We start from the raw sequence: 13,516 nt of genomic DNA, 5'->3' as shown, positions 1-13,516 counted from the left end.
CTCCCGTTCCGATCAGCCAGGAGCCTGGGCAAAGCTGAGCTCCTGAGGCTGATTCAAGTTTTATTGCTTAAGGACCATTGCTATGTGCAAGGATGCCATGCAGTGACAGGTCACCAGCACCCACTGCTTTATCCGAGTGAGTTACAATTTACAAGCCGTCTGCTGTATTCGTCATTCTTGGAGGCTTTTCATTTCTAATTTGGGATCTTCTAAGTAACGTGACCTTATTTTTATGGATATTACAGTAGTGCTCTGTGGTCATGGTAGAAGTTGAGGCCTATTGCCTTGGGTTCTGCACTGCATGAGAAGAGAGAGTCCCAGCCCCACAAGTGCTTCGACTGGTGATTCTCAACCAGGGTGTCGCAACGCGCTGGAGTACGTTGAGATCCTTTCAAGGGTGCCTCTGGCTGCTACACAATGTTAGCACTAGTAGGACTACAAACATGATTCACAAGATAAACCCAGAAATTTGAAAGAGGAATCCAGAGTGTTAAAAATATAATGACCTGTTGTGGGGTTTTTTTTACTTCTTTGCAAAAGAAAAACTACTATTATTTTTCCATTGTCAAAAAATGAATGAAAACTAAGGACTAGCATCCTAGAACCACACAGCTGCATCACTTCGGCAGCCCAGTCACCCCACGATGGACTAACATGCCCAGGTCTCTCTTTTCCTCCCCAGTTGGTTTCTCCAGTGGAATGCGAGTCCCCCCTCCTCTAGCTGCTCTTACTGCAGACTCCTGGTCATGGCCCCTCTTGGCAAAAAGCACCTTCCCCCTAAATGATATAAATGACATCAGTGTGGAAACTAAGCCTGCTGTAATCTAGTGTCTTTAGTCTCTTTCTACGCTGTTGCCAGGTTTGGATCAGATGCAGCCCCCATGATGGAGGCTTCAGCGTACCCCAAAGAGATTGTAAAATGGGGAGAGAATATTCAAATGAGAGGGAATATATCAGAGAGTCAAATCCCACTTGCCCTGAGCAGGCCCTTTCCCAAACAACATTTCACCAACCCCAGGGGTAGGATTCTCTGTCTGACTGAGGGCAATATTGACTCTAGCCAGTGCTTTGGCTGGTAACCATGATACAACCAGCCACAACATGTCTGGCTCAGCCATCCCCCCAAGGCTGATCTGCTCCCAAGGTGTGTTAGCCAAGGGTTGCAAATGTGGCTGTTCAAGGTTAGGCACCTCAATGCATTTTTTAGGCAGTGCTGGAGTACTGTTAGCCATGGGAATCTTCCCTGCACTTGACTATGAACAGGCAGCCCCCTCCCTACTGCCCAAGAGTGAGCCAGATAATGAGGGGGTCTGTATCTTCAACTTCCATCACAGGGTATTTCTGCTCCTCTCCCTCTCCCCTGCCCCCAAACTCTTCCAAAGATGCCCGCCTTTTGCTACAGGTCTACTGGTAGGTCCTTGAATGAGCCCACAGGAAGCCAACACTGAGTTCCAAGTATGCTGGAGCCTGAATTGTCCCACCACAGGGCACCATGAATGAACACGTGGAGAGCCGTTCACGTCCCACAGGGACCACGACTGAGGCTTTAGTCTGACCTCTTCCCCAGTCACCCCCCAGGAGCATTCAGAGATGGAAACAACATCCTGCTGGATTCTGCTAACAAGCTAGATGACTGGCTGTTCCCTGCAGTGCTACAGGTTCCAGCTCAGGCCTGTGCCAGGGAAAGGGCTATGCCAGTTGGCTTGGTGCAGACACATTCCTCCTGCATGTACCTGCCAGCAGTTCTATTGCTGTGTGTCGTCAAAGCAGCCCCAAGTAACAGGCGAAGGGAATCGCAGTGGGAAAAGTGTGCCTGTTTCAGTCATGGCAAAAGCTGCTGATGCAAAACAAAACAGGTGGGCAGGATGAGGATGGAGGGGCATTTCCAAAATTTCAGCCAGTTAAGCCTGTGGCTGGTGGTTGGGGTGGGGCTGGGAATCAGGACTTCTGCATGCTGTCCCCTGCTCTGGGTGTTGCGTGGGATCTGCAGAGGTAAAAGAGGAGGGAGTGGGGGAACTGGGAACCAGGATACATGGGTACTATGATGGATTCTGCAGAAGGCCCTGGCTGCATGATCTCCAGCAAGCCATTTCTTCTCTGTATCTCAGTTTCCCTGCCTGTAAAATGGAGTTGTCTGCTCGCTTCCTGCCTGCTTAATTTCTATGCAGCACTTTGAGCTCTGAGGCTCCACACCCATTGCGGGAGTTCACTTGGGTTTAATGTGGCCTCAGTTGGGCTGGGGGAGGAGTGGAAATAGTCTGCAGAGAACCTGTTTAAAAATACTGGCAGCTGCTTTGCTTGGAGCCTAGGTTCTGCGTATTCAGATGTACAGGACTGTTCAGATTAGTGGTGACTCCGTAAACTATTTCTGGATTGCTTTGTGCCTGTGGGTAATAAATTCCAGGTATCACACTAGATAGATTTCAGGCAAGTATTGCTGACTGAATCCCACACCGTTGTCAGATCGCTGTAATTGCAGTGAAGCACGCACTTGGCACACCCTCCAAGCAGCTAGCTCCACAGGCTCTACTCCCGATATCTGTTTCATTCACTGTTGAGGCCCTACTCACCTGATTAAGGGCTACTCAAGCTGCAGCTCAGGATCCTTAATTTGCCTCCCATAAAATATGGGCAATTCCTGGCACCAGAATAACTGGCAGTGCAGGGGATAATGGGAAACACCTGGGATTCTGCTGTGGCCAGTCATTGAAAAGGAACAGGCTGAAAGAGATAGTCCAGAAAGAGCATCTCAGAGAGGAGGGAAAGGAGGAGGTCGTTTTCTGGTTTTAGTGAAACCAAATGGACTTACCTAAATAATGCTGCATCAATATTGCAGCTAAGTAATCCAGGTGCCCCCTAACCTTCTCAAGTCTGGAGCACAGGAGAACCTAGGTCAGATTGTTAGGGAAAGCACATTGCAAGAGAAATCAAAGGAACCAGGGCCAAGAACGGGGTGGTTAGCTGAGATGTCTCTGGGCCAACATTTCTAGACGGCTGAGGACCAGCCTCAGCTTGAACCAGAGAATTGGAAGAGCTCAGTGTGTCGGGGGCTGGGCTCCTGAAAGTGTGTGTTTATGTGCCAGAGGGGAAGTGGAGCAGGGTAAAATTCTGAGCATAAATTTGACTAGGAGAAACTGCTTTCAGTGCAGGCGAGGCATTAGCCGTGAAAGGAATGGATGGCACCGTACCACTGCAGTCTGCATCTGCTCCCCTTCCTCCTTGAGTGTTCAGCCCTTGGAGGACCTGTGTAAATAAACTTGCTATACTTTTCTAATAACAAAGCCAGAGCTGAGGAATCTGAGCTAATTTAGGGGGCTTGATCCACAGCCTTAGCTCTTGGACTGGAGGCAGATTTGACATTTTCCCCAGGCTAACAGCCAAGGCCTTTGGCATCTACCCTTTTGTATCCATAAATCCCAGGCCTGGCAAGAAGATGCTATTGCATCTGTAGCTAGCTAGGCCTTAATCACCATGGCTTTTTGCGAAGCACTTTGGTGATCAGTTCCTCAGATCACTGTTAAAAACTGATGACTACAGCATGCTCCTGGATGTCCATCAGCAGCATTGTTTGCTGGCACAGCCAATGCTGAATGTTTCTGAGACCAACACCCTGCCCCGCACATCTGCTCTGCCCATCGGAGGAGCTGGCTCAGTCGTCGGAGACTGGAGGCGAAGACAGCGTGCAGAGTGGCCAGTACTCTGTTTGCAAAGCACTCTGGGAGTGGAGCAGAGCATCCTGGGAGATTTTCTAGTGATCCCAGAATATAGAATTTAACTATTCTTAAAAGCAGCAGGACTGGAAAGCCCTGTAAAGGACCAACCAAGCATCTACACGGCTTGATTTCTGGAAGTTGCTGAATACCCCAGACTCCATGTATAGTCTGCGGGAACTGTAGGGTGCTCATTCCCTCAGAACACCATGATACAGGTGTATCATCCCCGGTGCCAAAATATCAGCAACAGCCTCATAAAACTGTTGGCCTTTGCCAAGTGCCTCTGTTCCCCCCAGCTGTGAAAAAAAGATGGGGTCTCTGCCCATGGAGACAGCTGTTAGACCACTCACTCCATTGACTGAGGAGCTGATGGAATTGCCCAAAAAAGCTGGACTTGTCTGAGCTGCATGGCAGGTGCCTTGGTGCAAGGGCTTGGCCTGTCCTCAGCATTTGGCAGTGTAATGTTAATGCCCTCGAGAGAGGTGATTCAAGGATGTCATGAAAGGGGAACAGCCACTGAACCCTGTACATTGGGTTGAGCGCTCTCTGCTGCCACTCACAAGAGGCCTGGGAGTCTGAGTCCTTTCCCCTGACACCACTTTAAACTACGAGTGCCCCAGCAGGATGGGAGTTCCCCTCTCTTCCTGCCTTCCCAAGCTGCCCCTCCAGAGTCACTGGCATGTGCTGCGTATGTTCCATCCAGGATCTGGCTCTACAGTAGCTCATGTGGCTGTTGTGCGCGTCTGTTCTGCAGGTGTTTTGACTTTGGCTGGCCAGATGTTTGGGGGAGGGATGAAGGAAATCGCCTCCAGCTGTTGCACTCTGAGAGCTGCTGGACTCATTCAGCCAGATCTGCCTCCACCAAAGGGTGACCTCAAGGGCTGTGAGATTGTGTTTTAAGGGGAGCTGCATGTTAATGCTTCATGATCTCCCTTCACATTAGCTCTTTGCTGTTGTAATTAAACAAAGAGTTGCCAGCTCATCCTTACTGAGAAAGATGCACCATTTTATAAACCTAGGATTATGTCAGGTCCTCATAGGACAGTTTCTATCTGGGAAGAAACCTTTGTTGATTGGTGATAGTTCATTAGAGAGGAAGGATGGTGCTGTGGGTCAGGTGCGATGTGCTGACTCAATTTTCCTTCTGTGCCACAGACTTCTTTTGTGATCTGGGGTGAGTCAGTTATATACAAAACAAGGGCATTTGCATCCCACCATACCAGGCTCTGTACAAACATACAGGAGGAAAATAACAGCAGCCCTTGAGGCTGTCCAGTCTAAGAACACAGCAGTATCAGGGATGGACTCTTAAAGCCATGTGCTGGCACAGCAATGATTGACAGTGTGACCTCAGCTCCACCCATAGATCTCAAAGGACATCCCAGCTATTAACCAGTGAGACTAGTCAATGTGATTATTCACATTCTGCAGCCACAAGGAAATGACTTACGCTCCCACACCCAGTACCATGGCAAGGAAGCTTGGCATTGGGGGCAAAGCCTGTAGCAGCACCCCACGATCTCCCTGTGCACAGATCTGGGGGGCACATGCTCCCCCATACTTGCCCAAGAGCACACGCAGCAGCAGGAGCCACCCTCCCCCCTGTCCCCTCACCCCCCCTAAATGAGACACTCACAGCTCTGTCCTGCACCCTGCCCCAGCTGAGCAGTGCCTGTTGCCACCCCTTCACTTCGGCACCCTGGGAGGTCACCCCGCTCACCCCCCTTGCTACTTCACTGCTCACACCAATTCCATGACAGAGGCCGGAAGGGAACCCATGAGCCCTGCCTCAATGTCCTCAGTAGATCTCTTTCCCTTTGGAGAACACTTGTATGCGTGAGCCAGGTTATAAGCCAACCTGCCAGCTGTCATTTTCCTTCTAAAAAATACAGGCCATTCTTTCACAAATACATTTCTCAAGACAAGAGATGAACAAACTGTGACCCTGTTCTTGTAAACAACTTGAGCAAGACCAGATTGAATGCAATTTAAGGGGAAAAAAGAGGTGGGGGGGGGGGTCCCTGAAGCTTTTGGCTGTGAATAGAGGACCTGGGTCACAGAGCTTGAGTGTGTTAGAATGCACAGCTCAGAAAAGCCCTGCAAAAGTGAAAGGCCCGCTGAGCCTTGCATTTAAGAGAAACTTCTCATTCTTTGAAGGGCACACAATATGTTTTGTAGTTTTAGCAAGGCAAGAGCAAAACTTAACACAAGGAGGAATGGTTCCTCATTTAATATTGAGACCACTTGGGAAGTAGGTCCTAGTTACTGTCCTCATCTTACAGAAGAACCCAGCAGCAGCAGCAGGACTTGCCCAGGTTCCCAGAGCATGTGGCCATTGGAGGTAGTGAAGTCTAGAGAAAGTAGTTACAGGGGGCTAGGACACCTGGGTTCTTCTACCTTCAGCTCCACTAATCACCTGCTGTGTAAGCAAGCCACATGGCTTGCCTGTTTAGGCTGTAAGCACTCCACTATAATGCAGTGGCTCTCACTCTTTCTAGATGTAAAGCAATCCACAAAAAATACCAGCTTTTAATTTTCACTTGTTGTTTGAGTCTGGAAAAATACTAGAGCAATTCTTCTGTTGCAAAGAATTCAGGAAGCCCACAGCAGGGCAGAATGCTTTTAACACTTTGGGTTCCTATTTGAAATCCCTGGGTTTATTTTGTGAATCCTGTTTGCACACCTAATAATGCTAGCCTTGTGTGGCATCTTGCAATACCCTTGAAAGGATTTCAAGGTACCCTGGGTGCCCGAGCATCCTGGTTGAGAATCAGTGGTATAGAGACTGTCTCTGCGTGTTTCCAGTGCAATGGGTCCTTTAAGCATGGCAGAACTACAAGTAAAGAGTGCTTAGGCTTGTGTTCCTCCAGTGAGACAAGCCCCCTGTCTACAGTGGATAATGCCCAGGAGATGATACCATAGGAAGCAACACAGCCTCAGACTTGTGGAAACCAGGGATTTTACTGCCCTTTGTTATGGGACTGTGGGCAGGATTGTGCATTTGTAAACTGAAGCCAATGGTGCATTCTCTTTAAGGTGGAAATTGGGGAATGGAAAGCATCTCCATGAAAGCTGAATGGTTTTATTCAAATCCTCAGACTACAGAACGGGTACCAACTGGGAGACACTGGAGCCTGAGCAGTCAATGTGGTTTCACAAGGCTCTGACACAGGGTTTCCAACTGTCCTTATTACATGGGGCATCTTCCAAGACTGCTGTCTTCTAAAATGTGGCCATTCTACTAGCATCTTGCTGACCCAAAAACCTGTCTGAAATTCCTCCCAAGAAGCTGGGAAGCGTGCACATGCATGATCACGCGCGTACACACGCATGGCATGCTCAGCAAAGCAGCACTGTCTGGCCATGAATCATTTATTTTGGCTAATGCCTCATTCCTCCCTCTCTGTCTAACTGTCCTCAGCTGAACTCTGAAGCCTGTCCCAGTATCTTTTCCTGGCCTGCAACCATCTCAGCTCAGAAATCCTCCTCTTGCAGCCTAGTGCTGTGTCAGTATTTTGGGTCACATGCTGCACTTTAAGTGACATTCAGTAAAAATATATACAGGGACTTGCCAGGCATATTTTAATATGGTGCTTTTTCTTCCCTCCCCCATTGTCTGTGAAACACTCTAAAGTGCTAGAAACCAGCATTCCTTATCTTGCCTGCCCCTGACTCTTTCCACTTGACAAACATACGCTTGTCTCCCTGAGATGAAAGAATTGTGGCTATTTGAGGTTTAGTATGTTTTACTGGGTCCCCATCCAAAACCCTTCAAAGTCAGTGGAAGTTGAACACGGCCTCAGTCAATGACAACATTGTTTGTCATCAGTCTAAGCCAGTGGTTTTCAACCTGTGGTGTGCAGACCCCTAGGGGTCCGCAGACTATGCCTAAGGGGGCCGCAGAAGATGACTTCAATCAATCAAAAGTATGTGAACAACCACATTTACAATTCAAAGGGGTCTGCAACAGCTCCAACTGAAATTTTTATGGGTCCACAAATGAAAAAAGGTTGAGAACCACTGGTCTAACCATCACTCCAGTACAGCTTAGTAGGGAGGGATGGGTGGATTTAACCTGCACGCTCTGCTGGTAGCCAAGTAGCAATGTATATAATGCATTGCATCTGTCAGGCAAAAATGTGTTTTAACTCATCATCGCTTTTCATTGGAGTTCTTTATGGCCTGACTTGAATGGGAGTTGCAAATGCTTTGCAGACCTCTGACAAGCAGGCAGCACAGGGTCACTTTCAGCGACCAACCAGTACCTTTATTGCTGAGTGTGGTGAATCAATGCAGTTTACACCCCTGCATCCACTGAATTTGGCCTCAGTGCAGTTAGGAGCAGTGGCAAGCCTCATCTCTCATGCTGTTACACTGTCTGTCTACCACTGGCAGCCCCGTGTTGAGTTGGTTAACAGGGCTAATAGCCTCAGAATGCCTGTTGACGAATTCCAGGCTTCATTAATTTGGTGCTGCATGTCTTTGTTACTAATCTGCAGGTAGGTACAAAAGGGCAGAGGCAGAGATTTAAACATTCTACATTAGACTCCAAGCTGCTCAGGGAGCATGGTGCTGCTCAGAGCAGCAGCCCCGCAGAGCTAACACTCCTTTGCTGATGGCAAACCAGCCTTCTCCATGGGATAATTCCAACACAAGCAGCCCCATGTAAACCGTGCAGAGAACAAACATCTGCAGGAAATCTAGAGTTACTAATGTTTCATTATGGCTAACGGCTTTGACTCTAATCTGCCATTCTGAAGGACCAGGAGTTTTGTCTGTGTGAGTTTTATTAGTTTTCATTTCCCCACCCCCTCACTCTTCACATTTCCTAGTTGGCCTGAATCCATTCCAAATTAAAAGGTCTGAGCCTCAGGTTGGCAACAATTAGCTGTGGCTTTAGCATTCCTGTCATCTTTGCTGTGCTGCCTGCTTTAACTTCTTCACTGTTTTTCCACTTAGCCCCAAGTATATATTTTCCCTCTCTCTTTTGTTACAACTTACAAGAATTTAGATGGGCATCAATTTGGAACTGGTCAGAAAAAACCCTCTTCCCCTTTAGCATTCCCTTTTGTTTTCAAATGCTATCATTGCCGCTAAAAACTAAGTATTTCTGGAGCCTGGTATAAGATTCCAAGCAGGGAGCTGGGAGCCAGGATTCCTGGATTTTGTTCCTAGCATTGGCAGGAGTGTGGGGACTAGTAGTCTGAAAAGGGATCTTGGAGTCAGGATGCCTGGGTTCTAGGCTTGGCTTTGTCATTGACTCCCTGTCATTCCTCTGTGGCTCAGCTTTCCCCAGCTGCAGAAGGGTTATAAAGGGAGGGTTTGTGAAGCTTCCTCATATAATGTTTGCAATGTGCATTGAGACCCAGGGATGGAAAGTTCTATGTAAGTGCAAAACGTTCTTGCTCTATGTTGTGTGAGCTCTCTCAGGCTCAGGACTGAAGCCAGAGGGAGGCCTCGACTCAGCCTGACCTCTGTGTGGAAGAAACAGGAAAGAAAAGGTAGAGAAGACGTCTTGGGACATCTTTTTTTTTTTTCAGTTTCATGTCTCAAGCCAAATTAGCCAAATCAGTTCCGAATTCTATCTACTGAACAGAAATCAGTCATCAAGTCTGTGTGGTGCTACCACTGGCAAGTATCCTCCCTCCCAGACTCTTTGGCCTGGGGCTTCAGATACTCCCAAATCCATGGCAGGCATCCTACGTGGAGGCCTCAAGCCTCAAGGTCTTGGAGTTCAGATGCCCCCAAGTCTTGTTTGCCCTTAGCCCAAAGGCCAAAGGAGCAAGCTAGGCACAAATCCCTCCTCCCTAAAAACAGGTGTGTAACCAAGACCCTCCCATTGGGAGGCTATAGTAGACTCTAGTAGGGAGTCATATCCACAGTGCATTGGACAGGTCTCCACCCTCTGCTACACAATGCCATTCAAAGGTGATCTTGGCCTGGACAAACCAGTGCAGACTAGCAAAGGTATTACACTTGATCTGAGCCCACAAGAGGCTGAGACTCTGAGCTAAAGTGTCTCCCCAGGAGAGCTCCAATCTCTACCTGATCATGCCCCACTGCTCAGACAGTGTTACCTATCTCTTTTCAGTGCCTAGTCCACAGAGGATGGGGTGAACAAAAAGTTGTGGCTTTGGCTCTTTGCACAAGAAGGTTCATGCATTTATCTCTGTCCACAGTGGTTGCCAGCATTGCAGCCAGTACCTCATGTCACTGCTGTTGGACATAGATTAGGGCCTGGTCCTTCAGCACACAGGCTACCTGAGCACATTCCAGTTGGCCGTTCAGCACTCAGACTGCCCCTTGCTGCAGAGCCAGGCCTGGGGCTGGAATCTGTAGCCCTGGCAGAGCTACCTGAGCCTGGTTCTCCAGTCAGTCCCCTTAGCGTCAACTGGGAGTCAATGGAGCCACGCTGGCTTCAGGGCAGAGAGCTGGGCATGTGGCTTTAAAGGAGCCCCTGCCCCCAAACACTGTGCCAGGGAGAGGGGATTACACTGCTGAGGATGGCCCCATTCCCAGTGGAGGGGTGCTAAGCATTGGACCAAGCCAAGGCCAAGGCATTTCAAATATCTGCCTGCACACAGACAAAGGCAGGTCCTGGCTCAGCTCCCTGCAGCCTAGTCCCAGGATCTACAGAGTAGACACTTTTTCATTTCAAGCATTTTTTCCACTCCTAAGCTGCCTTGAGCTGGCTCCCCCTTCCCCCCAGCTCCCGTCCTCTGCTGTCACTTATCCTCCTCACAGATGCTTACACCCTGCCCACTGTGGCTGATGCCATTTGGGCCGAGCCAGGAGATACCAGGAAGCTCTGGAGACGTGCACTGCAGCAGGTTTAGAAGTGACAAAGGACATGCTGCCACCCTACCCTGCCCCTCCATGGGGCCAGCTCCCTGATAGCCCCTGGACTCCTCTGCTGTTTAGAGGAGCGCAAGTCCTGACACTAGAAGCCCCAATGAAGATCTAGCTTGACATTCCTGTTTTCTTTGATGTTCATCAGCTTCTTTCAAGTGGGCCAAAGTATAGGGAAGGTAATGGCCCCAGCAGCAGTGCCTCACAGCAAGAACCATCCAGGGTACTTCAGCTCCAAGCAAGGAGCCCATAACTCTGACCCCATCAGGTGCTCCCTCACCGTTCCATCTCTTCCTTCAGCCGTGGCAGGGTGGATGCATGGTCCTATCGGGTGGTTCTCTCTTTGGGGTTTAAGTCTTTACTCCTTGTAAAGCTCTCATTCTGCTACACGCTCTCAGCCCAGCGTGGGTATCTGTCCCAATACCCCCCACTACTGGATAACTTCCTGGCCAGTGAGACTTCAGGGAGGGCTGCGGTGGCTCTGCCTTGGTGTAGTGCTTGCCCTGACAGAGCTCCATTAATGAATGCTTGACACAGAGCTTGGAGGGCTCAGGTGGTGAAAAGAGGGGTGCATTTGGCTTCAGCTAACCTCAGCGGGAAGCTTTGTGTTCCGCAAAACCCAAAGCAAGTGAATTTGGACCAGGATCTGGTGCCCCAAAATCTGTGGCAAGGAGCTTTTGTTTCAAATCACAGCTTCTGGCCTCTCCACACATTGCAAAAGTGAGTCAGAAAAACTGGAGCTGAAGGGCTCAGCGGCTGACCCGAACTGCTCAGGAAGAGATGTGGGGAGGGGAGGGTGGTCCTGACTCTGTGGTCCAGCTCCCAGCCTATTCTCAGCTGGAGTGCACAGGAATCATTCATGAAGCCTTTGCCCCAGACTGGGCTGAGAATCTCATAGGAAAGGGAAAGGGTCCCGTGGAAAATCTTCCTCCAGCTGCCAAGCAGCTCCACTCCATCTGCAGCGTGTTACAACCCTGGCGTGTGCACACATGTGTGAGGCTCTTCTGTGAGACGCGGCTCCCTCCAGCACAGATAGTCATCACCAAATGGAAATAAACTGTAAAATATTTTTGCTGGCTGCTCCAGCGCCCGAGCCATCTGCAGCCACTTTGTTGCCAGCCTCCTGTAACTACAGCAAACAGACCCTGAGCATGGTTTTCAGGAAGAAATACCTCGATCCACCTTGAGATAAAGCCTTTATCAGCCTGGCCGCTGGACCCCCTGGGTTACCATTCATCAAGTATCCCCAGAGAACCAGCTTGTGCCTGAGCCTCAAAGCCCTACAGGCCACTGTTTCTCATCAGTGTGAGATTGTAGAGTTGTGGGGGGCCTCTGGTGACCAAAGGTTTAGGGGCAATTATGCTTAGCAGGCTTGTGTGTGGCCTGTGGTCTCGCATGCTGAGAAAAGGAAGATAACTGGGGTGTGGTCTGGTGGTTAGCCTTCCCTGAATTGGGAGCTAGAAGATCTGACTTCCTTTCTGCCAGCTAGCTGCCGGTGTCGCCCACCCTTGTCTCAGGCCTGGGTGGACCCCTTCAGCCCTGCGCCCACCCCACACCGGGTTTTCACTCCACATGCAGGCTCCGGCCCAAAACCAGCACTAGGCAAAGGAAGATGTTCAAAGCCAGAGGTTTTCAACAGGGGGTATGTGTACCCCTGGGGGTACTTTGGATGGCCTCAGGTGGTACTCGGCAATGGGCGTCGCCGCCGCCACTTCCACCACCAGCACACTTGCTGATCAGCCACAGGAGATCCCCCCCATCCACAGTCACTGATCGGCTGCTGGGGCCCCCCGTCCCCAGCTCGCCAACTGGCCACTGGGGGACTCCTCCTTCTCCACCAGCTGCCAGGAGTACACTGACCCAAAAAGGTGAAAACCCCTATTCTAAACTATACAGGTGTGATCTATGAAGCGTAAAGCAGAACCGTGCTGTTTTATACCAGCTGAGGACTTGGCCCCCACATACAAAGACAGGAGTGCCTCCCCAGGACCTTTGTCTGATACAGACATTTCTGCAGCCCACAAGTACTGCCCAGATTGTTCCTCTGCCTCCCAGCCAGCAATCAAGGCCCTGCCTCAGCCTGCCCCCTTCACTGAGGACATGCAGGCTGGAGGCAGGCCAATTACTGGCTCCTAGAAGCTGCTAATTAGGGAATGGGCTACTGCAGCTCCCTAATTTGTTCTGACTTGGCTCATCAAGGAGCTATGTAATTGACTTGTCTGCACTCCTCCCAGTCTCCTTCATCATCCTTTGACAGCTCCACTCCCCAGGACAGCTGGGGCTCTTCCTGGCCCTGCTCTTGAATGTGGCAGGGCCCACCAGCCTCGCCTGACACAGGGCAGTGTTAAGCCAAGCCATGAGCCCCTCATCAGAGCCTGGCCTTCTCTCCCTAACCCAGGGCCTGAGGACATTCATGAAGGACCCCAGGCACGGTCTAAGTGAGGTGGTTGAATTCGCCTGCGAGAGTCAGGACTAGGGGGAAAAAAATCCCACCTCTGCCGCGTGGGGAGGATGGGAAGGAATCGATCTGCCATGAGCAATCCCACAACAGAGGTCACTGTACAAGCAAGAGAGCTGTCCTCCCATAGTGAGCCATGCACCAGCATACTGTGATGGAGTTTGGCTGTGAGAAAACTCTTACTCTCATGAACGCCGCGTGCCCCTGGAGGCTGGGGGGGCAAGGAGGGCTCCCGCAGGTGGTGGTGGCACTGTCAGTGGCAGGAGCGTGGCAGCGGCGAGTGGCGAGCTCCCACAGGCAGCCACAGTGCTGTTGGCTGTGGGGGCGGGGGGTGGCAAGCGCCAATCAGTGGTCAGTGACCACCCGCAGATGCCACCAGTAATGTGGACAGCCCCCAGCAGTGTCAGCGATGATGGGGGATGGGGGTGGAAAAGTGGTGACCGCCCTCAAGCACCACCAGCAGCGTTGGCAGCAATTTTTGCAGGGGGTGCACCAC

Source organism: Crocodylus porosus, unplaced genomic scaffold (genome assembly GCF_001723895.1).
Source record: "Crocodylus porosus isolate Cpor-Errol unplaced genomic scaffold, CroPor_comp1, whole genome shotgun sequence".
Taxonomy (NCBI): domain Eukaryota; kingdom Metazoa; phylum Chordata; order Crocodylia; family Crocodylidae; genus Crocodylus; species Crocodylus porosus.
The sequence above is the reverse complement of the archived record's forward strand: the minus strand, read 5'-3'. Positions refer to the sequence as shown.